We start from the raw sequence: 16,413 nt of genomic DNA on the forward strand, positions 1-16,413 counted from the left end.
GCACACGGCTTGATCTGCTCTCTGACTACAGGGCTGAACTGACTGGAGAAGGCAGCTTCCAAAGCCCTCCCATTAAACTGACTGCATTTCAGTTCCATGCTAAAATTGGTCAACTGTACAGAATATTAGGACAAAGCTACCTGCTTTGATAGCAAACGGTAGACCTGAGGTAAGTTGCATTCATTTGAAGGTTTGACTGGACGGCATCCTTGTTTTACTAGTGATCTTGTGGTCAAGCTGACCAAATCCTAGCCACAGAACAGAAGTGTTCAGAAACTGGCTAGAGAGAGCACTTATTAGAGAGAGCAGGAATTTAACTGCTTTAACGCTGCTCTTTCTCTCACGTATCTGGAATTTCCTTAAATCACAAATTATCACTAGCTGTCCTTGTTAATTTATTCAAAGTAACATGAGTCCAGGTGAAAAGGCACACTCTAACAAGTCCTCAGTTGTTCCTAGTCTGCTCCTAGCTTACTTGAGAGGTTCAGTACAGTTAAAAATAAATAAATAAAAAAATAACCTGCTGAAGTGGCCTTTTTCAGATTAGATTCCACCATTCAGAAAATCCTGCTTAAGAGACGTTTTTTCTTTTCTTTGAAAGACTGACCTTCCCCCACATGAAACTAATTAGTATCTTTAGGCTTGATGAAATACATGAATTCCTCAATTTACCAAAATTGCTTTGCACAGCCCTCCCATCCTGCTTATGTTGCAAGCAGTGTATCTAAGTGGGGTACTGTTGGGGTACATCTCTTTCACTCATGTAGCCCAGTGATCCCAATGCCCTGGACTTGTGTAATGTGTGCAAGACATTTACTTTCTCCCTATACTTTTGACTGGTTTAGAAAAAACGATTTCGCCATCTGCTGGCCAGAGAATTCACCGAAGCCCAAAGAGCATTAGAGCAGACGCATTTTCTTCTGTGCTATTCCTGATTTATCAGCTAGAAGAGACACAGTTTAGTACAATCAGGATTCTTTTGACATTAGTAGCATAAAAAGTCTATTTTTGCAACACTGGTATTTGAAAGACCTCCGTTCAGTCCCTGATTTTGTTCTTGATAATGGGACAGATTGTATTAATGTTTGCAAGAATGTGTGAACAACCAGCCTCCCCTCCATGTCGTATTTTAAGATTAAAACTTGTGGTCGTCCCTGTCTCAAAACACAGTCATGCTTTGCAACAATCGCACTCCCTCTTTAGCTTGAAGGAACTTGTCAGTGCCAGAATCTACTGACTATGGCAATTTACTTCATCATCCAAACCGGGCAGAATTTTTGAAAACCTCTTGCAAGATTTCACTTCTCCAAACATTATGTAGAAGACATTCAGCTGTAAAGCAAGAAGATGAAGTCCTTTGTTTCCTATGCCAGAATGACATTTTCAACACTGAACAGGATTGTCACCGACTGTTAACTGGTTGTTAAGTTGTGGCTAGGTATAAAATGTAGAAAATGTTTAAAAATAAAACTTGCCTTTGGATAGTGAACAGTCTTCTTCGGGGATTACTTCAGTTACCTGTAAGAGGAAAACAGATGATTTGGGGGGGGTTGTTTGTTTTTAAGAACGGGTGCAGTCTTGCGAGTAATTTAGCTGGTATTTTTCAAAGTGACCTCTTAGAAACTTTACAGCTCTGTTGAATCAACATGTCTCTAACCCTACAATTAAATAATGCTAAAAGATGCAGCAATTTATCTTCCTGCAAGTGCTTATTAAGATATCTGAGTAACTGCGACCGTGGCTTCATCACAGATATATATATATATATATTTGATACTACACACTTCTGCTCAGAAAGAAAATCACGGAAAATGTAAAATCTCATTTGAGATGTTGAATTTGTTGCAGTGTGAGATCTTCTTCATCACATGATTCTATTCGTAATTAAACCATATTATCTACTGAGAGACCAAGATTACGACAAGAACAGCACAGAGTTCAGCATGAAGCCGATCAGGAGCTCAAGTTTGTATTTATTTTTTTGTAAGGAGATGTACCAAGCTGGCTTTTTTATTGTTTCATCAGCACATTTCTAAGCCTATACGAGCAAGGGAAAAAAAAAAACAACAAGTAGAACAACAGCAGGGCTCCTCAGTTCACAGCATGATGTCGCTTTTTCCAGGTGAAAAGCGGAGCCATAAGTGGCAGTACACTAAAGCCCTGGCATGTTGAGATCCGAGAGGAGAGCTGTTTGGCCCTCCTTTTCACTCCTGGGAACCACATACCTCAAAACCCAAAGACTATGGGATATATCTCAGAGAAATCTTGGGAAAGGAGAGCATGAAGAGCATGTTTGTAAATTTATTTCTCCCTAGGCTTCTTCTGCTTCTCCACGAAATACTTGTTTGAATATAACTTTGGCAGCAGTACTTATGCTGTTTTGCACCTACCACATTTAAAACTCCTACAAAAAACTGAAAAGTTAGACTGAAAAGCATCTCTTTCCGTTCTACTTTGTAAAGCTGCATGTTTTCCTCATGCAAAACAACAGGGGAATGGAAGCTAGAAAAGGAAATGCTGAATGTAAAACAAAACAAAACAAACCTCAGCCCTCCAGGACAAAAGCCGATAACTAAGTGCTTTCTAACATGCTGATTAGGTTTCAAGAGGATACCGCTTTAAATAAGTGTAATTGTCTGTCCATAGGCAGAAGCTGAATAATGGCAGGATGAATATCTATACTTAATTTTTTGTTACTGTCTTCCTGTAGCACACAGGGACTTGTTACATTTAGGGAAAATGCTAACCTAATGGAGGGTTTAAACCATAAGCTAGTTTGTTATACCAAAATGACTGAGAGAACAAAGCATAAAGTGTTTTCAGATTTCTAGTACACCTTGATTGCTATCCATTAAACTTAAGACAGGTTAAACAAAGCACAGGAAATAAGAGAACTCCTAGTCCCACAACTGGCAAATTGTGCGCACACTTTCCATTCCTGAGAAAATAATACACAAACCTGAAAAATGCATTTAACTGAGAAACGAAGACATCTTTGTCCTATTGGAAGACTAAGGTGACAGCTCTTGGGCTCAGTGATTTTCAGATAAGCTCCAGTCTTCAACTTGCAGACACCAGTGACAGCTCCTTTTTTCGCATTGAAAGGGAAAATGTTTCAACAACACATTGAAAACATACTTAAGGGACAAGAAACAAAATCAAGACTGCAGTGAGAAGGAAAACAGAAAAACAATACTGGGAAAAAAAAAAAAAAGAGAAAAGAGAAAAGACCTTGGTCTTTGTATCGACCAACGAGATAAGCCTTACACATTTTTAAGTTTATTTTTGACGATTGATTGATGCGTTACCAGATATTAAGTACTAATCAAGAGCAAATATTAACACTAGTAAGAATAAATCCGATCCACCAGCCCTCATTCAAAATACATCAATTTCTAATTTGGAGATAACGTCTCTCTGACAAGGAAGTAGAAAAGCTGTAAATACCGATATAGTTTCCTCTCCCGATGTTCCATATACATACCGACGCTGTTCCTACACCTACACTCTGAGCATAAATTTATGTTGACATGAGTATCGGGTGTTATTTCTCTCTCTGTTTGCCTTGAGAGACTCTCCTCCTGTCCACTGAAAAGTAAACTCAAGATTCCAGATCAGTTAAGACAGTTGCTAGCCCCCCATTCAGAGTTCTGCAGCAGCGCTGTTCAGATTTTTCAGCAGTCTCTTTACAAAATGACCACTTATAAGTGTACAAAAACACTTATCACCTAGCTTCTCAGTAGGTACACGTTTGGCCTCTCTTAAGCAGAGAGTCAATCACAGCTTAAGATTTTATACAAGATCCCATTTTCAAGTTTGGGGTTATTTCAGAAAATCTTTTTGCCTAGAAACAGTACTACTAGTAACACTTGAACTGGTTTGCCAGCACAACCTTTACCCTGTTAGAAATGATGCTGACTTCTACCTTCATGTAGCATACATAGTGTCCTGTGCGACAGTTGATTCCATGATGCACCAGCACCGCATATAAGGCGTAGAGGAGTGGTTCTCCACTTGATTGAGACATGTAGGCTCGGAGGTCCAAATACTCAGGATATTTTACCTCCTAGAGAAAGACCAAGAAGATAGAAAAATTACATCAGAGTACTTCGCGGACTAGCCAGAGAAAAACACTTCCAAAAAACAGAGACTGGAATTATATGAATATATCTCTTGATTCACTAAAAATAAGTCTTCCCATAAGCAACGTTTAATACTAGAAGTTGCAGACAACTGTTTTCTGATGAATTAGCCTTCTCAGAGGAAAGTATATGCTTCTTGTCAAGCAGGAACTTTACTGATATTAAGAGAAAAATGAAAAAAAGAGAAAATGAAAATAAAAGCAGACCATTTCTCTATATTCTTAAGGTATATTCTTAATATACCTTGTTGATCTTTCCACCTATGAAATCTGCAAATCTTTTCAGTGATATTGTGAGAACATTGGAAGAACGGTGTATGGTAAATCTCTTGGATGCAGGAACCATCTTTTTACACCTTAAAAACAAGCAGAGACAAGTGTTTGAAAGCATCTTCTTTTTCGCCCCCAAAACAAACTCCTTTTAATGTCTCACGCATGCTTATGCTATTTGAATGATATTTACTTGCATCATATGTTTGGTTTTTTCTTTTCATAAACCCATGCACTGCATGTCACGTTTGTTAAGACAGAGAAGAAGGTAAGTTTTACCAACAACTCAGAGCATAGCGGGAACAGGAATCTCTCACGAAAGCGTATTACCAGGGAGTTATAAAATATAAACAAAAAATAGTAAAAATGAGTTATATATAAGACTAATAACAGTTATCAGCAATGGAAAAAGTACTGTACATGTGCAAGGCCTTTCCTTTTAAACTCACAAAAAGACGGAAAATTCTGGCTTTAAGTGTGACTGAACCGATCACACCTCAAAGAGCACATTAAGGAAGGACCATGCAATTCAGATGTGAGGTGCTATTACAGTTCTTTCTCTTCCTCAGACATCACTTATGAGAATCCTGAATACGCTGCATGTTGCTTTCTAGGATCCGCAGGCCAAGACGAACCTGGGATTAAATTGCTTTAATAACCTATTGGACGCTCTTGATTCGACACCCTAATTTCCTTAGTATCCAACAACAAGAAGTGGATACTGCATTTTTCATTTAGAGGGGTCAGGCATGAATTCTACAGAACTGAGCCGGGCACTCTGTGCTTTTCTGAGGGGATGTTTGACTAACAGCTTGTTTTGCCAAACCATCTTATGCAAATGTTCAATTGTTTCTCACATACGTAGAAACATCTTACATATTGATCAGCACAGAGAGCGCCTGAACTCAACAGGCTTTCCCTGTGCACGGGTTAGGCTTAAGGGAGCTCATTTCGGACATTAGTCCACATCGACAGGTTTCACAGTTCAAGAGCTGTGCAAGACGCTGTTTAGTGAGCCAGCACAGGCTGCTAACATTCATTACCACAGAGCCAGCTCACATTCCCTGACACTCAATCTAACTTTGTTTCACAGTGAACGCTAGGACCTGTAGGAACCTGCTGCTGCCTTCCACTCCAAATCATTCTCCATAGCTCCTTGCTTCAGCTCACCACTACTAGAAAATGAAGCAACAACAACAACAACAATGCTGCGTCTCCTTATTTCTAAATGAAGTTAAAGGATAACTTACGCTCTAAGTCATGTAATATATAAAACTAATATCTAGTATTAAGACATAATTAGTAATAATCTTACTCGCTACATTTATAGCAATTCTCTCCATCCAGCTCTTCAGGTTTCACAAATAGTTCTAGAGCTCTGGTAACAGATGAAACCGCCTAGAGGAGCGAGAGAGAAGAGCGTAAAGTCACTGTAAATTCAAAATTCCAGAGACGCACTAGGAGTTTATAAGAGAACCTGACTAACACATACGTAAGCGATCTGCTATGAGCACTGTCAAGAAGGAGGCAGAAAGAGCATGCTCAGCGTTTACCTCACCTGGAAGTCATTCTACTTTGAAACAAATCATTTTCCAGTAACGCAGACAGCATCTATAGTGTGCTTTGTCATCAATACTGGCAACAAATCCAACAGTCTAACAATTAGACGTATATTGAGGTAGAACAACAAAGAAGTGTGACAGTATTATACTTTGTGCAGCAATAAAATTCTTTCCCCTTAAACCCAATGCAGACGTGGAGACTATTTACAGGGGTTCCACAGAAGGACAAAGTCCAATCCACTTTCTAACCACCACCAAGCTCTTATATTTTAACATTGTACGTGGTTTGGTTTTTTAAGTTAAACAAGTTTAATTTAGAAAGTTATACATGTACTTAAACATCATGAATTATATTTACAAAACCTCCTACCTTTACATCCAAAGTGATATCAAGAAATGCCTCATACGTATCCGAAACTGCTTTGCAATTCAAGCACTTCACTGGAAGCAAAATATAAATGCTTAACAACACGTGAAGGAGACTAACTGTCCACATTCAAGTTGTCGATAGATACTACTTCAGACAAACTACAGACTGCTTTACTACCGACAAAAGACACAGATCAGTTCTAAGGACAGGAATATTTTTAAAAGTACCTCTTGATCTTAGAAATCCTCCAAATATTTGATGAATGATGGTGGTAGCTTGAGAAGATCTGTCCAATCTGGAAATAAATTATAATCAGACCTCAGAAGATTTAAGGCACACAGTTAACTCTTCAAAGAGTTTTATGAAAACCAAGGATGACCTAGACTTTCAGTTTTGATAGTAAATAAAGGCCTAAAAGGTGCTAGAGAACGTATAAAAGTGAATTTGTTTATGCTTACTTGGTGCTTCCATTCAAGCACGCTTCCTGCATAGCATCAACAGTATAGCGCAAGAACTCGTGTGCGTCTTCTTGACTGCCAAAACGGAAATGTTGTCCTATTCCTAAATAAGAAGATGATAGTATTCACCTCATTTAAAAATGAAGTAATTCTCCTGTTTCTAAAATCTCTCTTCTTTACAGTGTTAAAACCATTTATACACATCAAATAATTATTTGAAGATTACAAGATGCTGAAAAAGAAACACATCTGAAGCCACTTACGACTGAGATTATTGATAACACGCGTAGGCTCGATGGCATCAACAGTGCAACGCAGGGCCTGGTTAATGTGAGTCTCCATCGTGCACATCATGCAAAAATCTTGTTCACGACCTGAAGAGTGAAAGAAGAAAGCATCCCAGTCTAGCGAAACAGACATAACTACAAACAAACATATAAGTAACATTTAAACTATAGATACAATATCCACTCTCCTTGTCCCAACAGTCTCCTAACATTTCATTTCACACAACTTTATAGAATAAAAATATCCATTAAGCCTGTATTCAAGTGCATTTTGTGATGAGAAATCTAAAAGACTACTGCAAAGTCACGTTTGTAAAGGCTGACAGTGTTAGTAATAGAAGAAGAAATAATACAATATTGTTTAGTATGTTACATTTGCGATGTACTGTTCCGAGGCTGCGCTTGGAAGATACAAAATATATGTGCACGGGTAACATGAGAATGCACCAATTCATGATGAGGAGTAAGGAGGATTAAAAGAATGCTCAATTTGCAAGACATCTAGATAACTGGGGCTTCTTGGACTCTGGGAACTGGGTCAAACCAACCTTGCGGTTTGGACTGAGACCAAGGGCTCAGAGAGCATGCGTGAAAAGGAAAGGTTAAAAAGTTCAACTCTGATGAAGACATCTTACTTCATCCCGACGACCACCCGGACGACCACCAGAGAGTGATACGCAAGCGCAGAAGGACTGATAAGATAATTAGCATACGAAGCGAGGCTAGGTGGAGCTAGGAAATGAATATGCATAGATGAGTTGTGAAACCTAATGCATATGTAGTATCTTGGGGATAAAAGAGAACTAAGAGAACAAATCAGACGAAGTTAGATTTGGGCAGGCATGCCCCTAACTTCCGGCGCCTAATAAAGCACCTTCATATAATCACTTTGTGGATTATGTGTTTTCATGAACGCTAACATTTTGGCGACCCAGATGGGACCTCGTGGGCACTGCTGAGGCGGCTCGCGAACTGATCACGCTCCAGCCGGCACCGAGGAGTTTCTCGGGGAGCCATCGGCCACGACCGACCCCCGCTGCTCACAACGTACCTCTGAAAGGGTAAGAAAAAGGTGCTTTCTGGTAATCGGTACCGATCTGGTCTGGGAGCCTGCCGGTCAGACGCGGCGAAAGCCACGCACGGTTGGGCTAGGGAATTCCCGTGGTAAGCCTAGGCGCCGTCCGTCAGACAGTCGCGAAAGCGCTGCAGGTTCGGCATCAGTGGTCTGGTTTTGCTGCAGGCTCAGCATCTGGTTCGGTTCGGTAAAAGCTATAGCTGATAATGGAAAAACTTAAAAGTATTCTGGGCGGTAATGCTTCGGTACCGCGATCCTCCCCTTTGGGCTGTTTACTAGCACACTGGAAGGAGGGGTGTTTCGGGCAGGAGTTACAAAAGGGTAAACTGGTTGATTACTGTAATGTTTGGTGGCCACAGTATGAACTAGAAGATCAAGAAAGTTGGCCAGAAAACGGAACCTTACAGTACAATACTATCTTACAATTAATGTTATTTTGTGAGCGAGAGTGCAAGGGGCCTCTCTGTGTGATTGCGTGATTGTGTTGTGAGTGAGACGCAGCATCGCTGCGAAGCGAGTGCGGAGTTCTGATCCGCGGTTCCGTATTCTCCGCGAGGGGAGCGGCCGGAGATGAACGAAGCGCATGACAGACCGAAAAGAAGTGCTGCTTTATCCAAATGTTGATTGGTGGTGCCCAATACACGGGCCCGGCGGTGCATCTTGCAATCCTGTTTCGTTCTTAAATGTTTTGAGTGTGACAAGGAGGAAGGTGGGAACATTATCTAAGTAACAGTTTAAAAGTTTCGGTATATTTGCGGTGGTGTTTGGTCGGTTTCCCAAGTATCGGGGGAGGGGGGCTGACTGATTATCAAAGCGGTAGAACGGAGAGCCACTTCTTTGGTGGTTCGGGCCTGAGCCCTGGGAATTCGGTAAACCCTTTTAAACCCCCGTCTTGATGGATACACAGGAGTGATTCCTTGTTTTGTGTAGGCTTACTAACAAAGTGCATGAGAAAAATTAGCATTCGGCTTGAAATTCGGCCTTGTTGAAATGTAAATTTTGTGGAAAAGGTGGTATTGTTTGTCTAGAAGACGGAAGGCTGAGTGCTTCAGGTGTTTTTCCGAAGTCCTGTGGATTTACGATTGGAACGGGGCTCATTAATAATCTGAAATAGTGAAGTTTGTATGTGGAGTTTAATTCCAGAGAATTGGGACATTTGAGAAGACTAGGAAAACATAGTAAAAACCTGCAATAAAAAGGTTTGCGTGGAAATTGAAACAAGGGACAGTAATTAATATAAATAAATAAAAGGGAATGGAAAATCAAGGAAATGGGTAATATCCAAAACAAAGACGTTTTAAAGAAAGCCTCCTTGGGTGTATATTGGCACATTGCAAGGATATTGTCGGAAGGGGGAGTGGGGGGGGGCGCGGAAAGCAAGAGGATTTCCACTAAGTATTGCAATCAATTGTGGCCACTGTATAAACTAAATGGCCACTTTATGGATCAATCGACTATAACAGTGTCTTGCAATTAATGTTGTTTTTGAGGAGAGAAGGAAAATAGGATGAAATGTTGTATACTGATATGTTGTTTCAGCATCTTGGAGGGAAAAGGTATGGAATTAAGTTGGTCCCTGACTGAGCCTTTGGTGTTGGCATTAGAAAAGTACAGGCTGGAGGAAGATAAAGGAAGTGTTAAAAGGGTTGTTGAAGGTGTTAAAGGCTGTGTGGCATGTAGTATTTAACAGAGCTGTTTGAAGTTGAATGAGCAGGGGAAGAGGATGTAGGAATGTTAATAGTTCCGCCTCAACCCGAGGCTGAGATCTCAAAATCGCGGTGTGAGCCCTCTGGGGCGGAGGGACCATGATGGGTCCGGGAGAGAGTTGTCATGGAAACAGAAAAGCTGCTAACTCTTAAAACAACCTGAGTTCCTGTGTGAGCTCAGATTGCCAATGGGACCGCTCAGGGAACTTTCAACCATTGCATTCCCCTGACCGACCCCTTCCCCCCCCCCCCCCCCCCGAGACCCTTACCACCCCGGAAATTATGTAAATACCAAAATCTGGTTAAATTGGGAATTGAGAATCTGTTCCAACAAGGTCCAAAAGAAAACCTATGGAATTTTTGAATTTTTGGACCAACTTTGAAATGCAATGGAAAAAAAAAAAAAAAAAAAGACAGAAAATTTGGACCTGGCTTCAGAAAACAAACAGAGTCAATTGGCTAGCCTCTTTCTAGGGCAATCGGCCCCTGATATCAGAAAGAATTTGTCTTAGGCTGCAGGATAAACTTACAACAGTCAGAAATGACGGGGACCTGGGGCATCTACCCTAGCAGGTCCACTAGTTGAAATAAAGCTAGGAAACGAAGAGAGAGGCTTGAATTTTTTGTTGTTGGTGGTTACAGGAGCTTCTTTCTCTGTGTTAATTAGTCTGTAAATGTAATAGGAGCAACATATTCAGTGTTAAATAGTTTAAAAGGACGACTGGGAACTAAGACAACTACAATAGTTGGAGCCACAGGGAAGGAGGAGGAACGGCCATTCTTACAACCCCTTGATTTGCGTTTTGGGGGTAAGGAACTAACCCATGAATTCTTGTATGTACCAGAATGCCCGATGCCACTCTTGGGACGGGATCTATTAGCTAAATTAGATGCAACAATAACCTTTGAGGATGGAGAATTAATAATGAAGGTACCTGAGTCCAAAGTAGGCCAAATCCTAATGATCAAAGATAAACCCTTTGTTAATATTCCAAGAGAAGTAGAAAATGCAGTTATACCAACAGTATGGGAAACAGATGTACCAAGGAAGTCGAAACTGGCACAACCGGTAAAGGTGGAATTAAAGGAAGGAGCCAAACCTGTTTGAATCAAACAATATCCACTTAAGATAGAAGCTAGGCAGGGGACAGTGAAAATTATTGACAAATTTCTCAAACATCAGATTCTGGAAGAATGTAAATCGGAATACAATACTCCAATTTTTCCAGTAAGGAAGCCGAATGGTGAGTATAGATTGGTACAAGATCTTAGAGCAACAAATGAAATAACAAAGGACATTCACCCGGTAGTGGCTAATCCTTACACATTGTTAACATCTGTGAGAGAGATATATAAATGGTTTACTGTGATAGATTTAAAGGATGCCTTCTTTTGCATACCTCTTGATAAAGATAGTAGAAAATTATTTGCCTTCAAATGGGAAAATATATTGAAGTTTTTGTACCACATACGGTAACAACTGTTTTAGAACAAAAGGGGGGCCACTGGCTATCACCCAGCCGAATGATGAAATATCAGGCAATACTAACTGAACAAGATGACGTAACCTTGAAAGCAACTAACCTGTTAAATTCAGCAGTATTTCTAGGAACTGTTCCAGAAGAAGGACTGTTGGAACACAATTGTGTGGAAATAATTGAACATACCCATGCCAGCTGCGAGGATTTGAAGGATGTACCCCTTGAAAGGTATGACTGGGAACTTTTTACTGATGGTAGTAGTTTTGTGGAGAATGGAACACGATATGCAGGGTATGCAGTAACAACCCTGAAGACAGTGATCGAAGCAAAACCTTTACCACCTGAAACATTAACACAGCGAGCAGAACTGATAGCCCTACCTCGAGCACTGGAACTGAGTGAAGGAAAGATGGTAAATATTTGGACAGATTCAAAGTATGCTTTTGGAGTAGTCCGTGTTCATGGAGCATTATGGAAAGAAAGAGGGCTGTTGTCCTCACAAGGAGCCAATATAAGATATCAAGAGGAGGTGTTAAATTTGATAAATGCGGTACAAAAACCAAAACAAGTGGCTATTATGCACTGTAAAGCTCATCAAGGAGGAACCTTGAAAATATCAGAAGGGAGTCGGCTGGCAGATCGAGCAGCTCGACAAATTGCTCGGGAGGTGTGGAATGTAATGGCTTTGGTACCACTCAAGGTAGGCCCCACTTGTCTTAATCTTCCCAAGGAACCAAGATATTCACCAGAGGATGAGAAATTAGCAAATCTCCTAAAGGCCCGAAAGAACTCTGATGGACGGTATGTAACCGCTACGGGCCAGGTAGTAATACCCCCCTTGGTGATGCGAGAAATACTTCAGACAAGACATAATGAGTGTCACTGGGGTGCAGAGGCAATGGTAACATTTTAAAACGTAGCATCATCTCTACACATATGTTAACAATGGCAAAATCAGTAATGTCAAAGTGTGAGATTTGTCTGAAAAATAATCCAGTAGCAAGAAAACATGCTGAAATGGGAAGAGTTAGAGTAGGAATAGAACCAGGAGATTACTGGCAAGTTGATTTTGTAGAGTTACCTAGGACTAGGGGATGTAGGTATTTGTTAGTAGGGGTTGACACCTTTTTCAGATGGCCAGAAGCCCTTCCCTGTCGCACCAATCAAGCTAAAGAGACAGTAAAATGGTTACTGCGGGAAATCATTCCGAGGTTTGGGGTACCATTAGGAATATCCTCGGATAGGGGGCCGCACTTTGTTTCATCTGTGGTTAAAGACGTAAGTCGGCTATTAGGAATTTCTTGGAATTTACATACTGCATGGAGACCCCAATCTAGTGGACAGGTAGAAAGGATGAACCAAACTCTAAAGGGACAGATCAGTAAAATCTGCCAGGAACCCAAAATACAATGGCCACAAGCTTTCCCTATAGCTTTACTGAGAATAAGGATAAAGCCAAGGAGTGGAATGTCAGTAAGCCCATATGAGATTACGTATGGAAAGCCTTATGAATCCCCAGAACCAAATCCTAATATGCATATAACAGGGAACCAGGATGTTTATAATTATGTATTGTCTCTTGGTAAAACTTTAGCTCAACTTCGAAGTGTTCTGGTGTGGAACCGACCGTTGGCACTGGAAAATCCTGTCCACGACATTCAGCCAGGTGACCAAGTGTACATTAAAAACTGGAATGAAGAACCCCTGAGAGAACAGTGGGCCGGACCTTATCAAGTATTATTGACTACTTTTACAGCTGTAAAGGTAGAAGGGGTGGATGCTTGGATTCATTATACTCGGGTGAAAAAGGTTCCCGAATTTTGGTCAGTGCGAGCAATCGGAGATATAAAACTACAGATGAAGCGCGTATAACCATACAATGTTGGGGTTCTTAACAACAGTAACGATAACAGTAATTGTTTTGTGTAAATACCTTGTAATTGGGTTCCTAGAAATACCAGAAAAATATAAGAAAGAGGAAATATTCAAAGGAGAAAATGTTACTTTGGAATGTGGAATGCACAACGATAAACCAATAACAATTAGCTCTCTACAGGTGGTCTGGGAAAAAATAAATGACTCCGGACAGAGCCAGGAAATATACGTAGACACAACCAGGGACAATACAGGATTGAAGGCTGGATGGGAGGGGAAGGCGTACGTAAGTATAACCATAGAATTGGGCCAACAACTGAGAGGAGCTACCACCTTAACCCTGTTTAGTGTTACTAAAGTCAACAAAGGAAATTGCCGGTGCGTGGTAACACATGAAAATAGCACAGATTACGGGATAAGAGAGATATTGGTATATCCGAAATTGGATAAAGGAATATTGGTAGCCCACTGAAAAGGATCTAGAAGAAAAAGAGAGGGCCAGGTACCATGGACACAAGTGGTACAGATCCCACACAGGCAACCATCAGAGAATTTACTGGTAGGATTGATTAAAGATTTTGCCATAATGAAAGGAACTGATAGAATTACTGCTTGTTTGCCCATTCCAAAAGCAACAGGGGACCCGCTTGAGTGGGGTATAATAACCTCCCCACTGCCCCAAGTAAAAGGAAATGGAACAATTCAATGTAAAGAAGTGAAAGTTTTAGAGAGGATAAATGTTACACAATACTATAGGAAACTGAGCCCCCCAACATCAAGGTCTGAATGTGAAAAGAAGAACTACCATTTCATAACAATAGGCAGATTTAAGAATGTGGGACAGTGTTATTACGATGAACTACGTGTAGTAGAAGGAGTTAGAGAAAAGATTGTTTGGGAATGTCAAGAGAAAAATAAGCCAAAAGGAATGAAAGGGTGGGATAGTGATTGGACAGTAAGTTTATTGCAGAAATTCCAGTATGGAGGGAATACATCATGGTGTATTAAATGGCAGGGGAAGCAGAATGGAACTGATCAGTTTTATACAGTAAGCCAGGTTGACAGTAGTGGTAGACAAGAGTCAACAAAGGTAGCTTGGTGGACTTGTGAGAAGAAATATACTTGCGACAGTAATAATGAAGATATCAAGCACTTACTTCCGGTATTGATAGCTCTTAGGGCAGGATGTGCTTGCCGAGGAATTAAGTACAATTCGGAAAGAAATAGCCAGGGTAGTCAAGTCGCAGTGGATTGTAGCTATAGTACCATAAAAAGTCCAGGACAATTTGTATGGGCAGCCAGTAATGGAACTTGGACTACACACCCGCCGATAGATGGGGAAGTAAAAGAAATAACTCTAGTACTCCCTCCCCACACTGCGTCCAATATGGAAAAAGTCTCCTTTTAAGGGAAAGTTGGAAACCCTACAAATTAGTAGGGCAAAAAGAAGTTTAGAAGAAGGGGCAGATGAAGATATATGGCATGAACCCTCGGATGGAGTAAAATTCAGTTGGGCGTTAGAATCTCTATTTGCACAGGTAGCTACTTATCGAAATAGGGAAATGATTTATAAACTTACAGGACAAGTGAGTAGGCACGAGAGCCACGAAAGAAGGCTTTAGAGACCTTAATATCCAACTACAATCTACAACTAAAATGGTGCTACAAAATCGATTGGCATTAGATACACTGTTATTAAAGGAACATGGAGTATGTGGATTTCTAAAAGATCATATTGATCATTGCTGCATCCACATTTCAAATGTGACTATTGATGTAGAACATGTCATAGAACAACTGGCTCGAGTGGAACAAGATGCAGAACAGGAAGAGAAAGATATGACAACAAGCTGGTTGGATAAAATTTTTAGTGGATGGAATATTAGTAATTGGGTTAAGTCCTTACTGGAGACAATAATTATATTGGTGATTGTAGGGGTACTAATTTGGTTAACATTTATAATGCTGAAAAGTCTGATTCTAAGGAAGACAACCTGGAACCGGACAGTGATGCAAACTATTGCTCAGCAAATGGAACCACATCCTCAATATCCTCCACCGGCATCTAACAACTTTGGATTTCAGAGAAAGAATCTGAGGAACCCAGGAGGTGAAATGGAATGAAAACCGAATAGACAAGATCAGTTTCAGATCAAGTGAACCCAACCAGAAGGGTGAACGTAACATAAAGCAGAAGTGGTGGACTTATGAAATGTTGTGACAATCCTAATCTTTGTAATTTCCTTGATTCTTAATGATGTAATTTTCCATGATTATATTATTGGTGAGCACTGACTGTAAAATATTTTAGTTAGTTAGTGAAAGCATTTGCCCTCCTCGAAAGGAGTGAAATGCTTTCAAAGGGGGGAAATGTTAGTAATAGAAGAAGAAATAATACAATATTGTTTAGTATGTTACATTTGCGATGTACTGTTCCGAGGCTGCGCTTGGAAGATACAAAATATATGTGCAAGGGTAACATGAGAATGCACCAATTCATGATGAGGAGTAAGGAGGATTAAAAGAATGCTCAATTTGCAAGACATCTAGATAACTGGGGCTTCTTGGACTCTGGGAACTGGGTCAAACCAACCTTGCGGTTTGGACTGAGACCAAGGGCTCAGAGAGCATGCGTGAAAAGGAAAGGTTAAAAAGTTCAACTCTGATGAAGACATCTTACTTCATCCCGACGATCACCCGGACGACCAGCAGAGAGTGATACGCAAGCGCAGAAGGACTGATAAGATAATTAGCATACGAAGCGAGGCTAGGTGGAGCTAGGAAATGAATATGCATAGATGAGTTGTGAAACCTAATGCATATGTAGTATCTTAGGAGATAAAAGAGAACTAAGAGAACAAATCAGACGAAGTTAGATTTGGGCAGGCATGCCCCTAACTTCCGGCGCCTAATAAAGCACCTTCATATAATCACTTTGTGGATTATGTGTTTTCATGAACGCTAACACAAGGATGTGGAGGTGCTATTTATTGTAGATCCTCTGAAAAATCTAAGCCTTTTGCCCAAAGAGATCTAAGTAAGTGTGCGCTTTATCCTGCCTCCGTTTTCTTCAAAACAAAAGTAGAAAGTGCAGTTCTTACTTGTTGCACTGATAGAGAACGGGACTACTGTGAATAAAGACTTCCAAAGCGATTCTCCTAAGGCAACTGAAGTGACTGACGTTACAG

General features: G+C 40.5%; 1 long non-coding RNA gene across 1 annotated transcript; it reads left to right on the plus strand.

The window, feature by feature from the left end:
- The first annotated feature begins 7,408 nt into the window (after positions 1-7,408).
- LOC308197210 lies at positions 7,409-16,158 on the plus strand. Its single transcript, XR_013952685.1, has 2 exons — positions 7,409-11,578; positions 12,945-16,158. It is a non-coding gene; the product is annotated as an uncharacterized lncRNA (long non-coding RNA).
- Positions 16,159-16,413: the final 255 nt, after the last annotated feature.

Source organism: Anser brachyrhynchus (assembly GCF_964034855.1).
Source record: "Anser brachyrhynchus genome assembly, chromosome: 6".
NCBI classification, from domain to species: Eukaryota; Metazoa; Chordata; class Aves; order Anseriformes; family Anatidae; genus Anser; species Anser brachyrhynchus.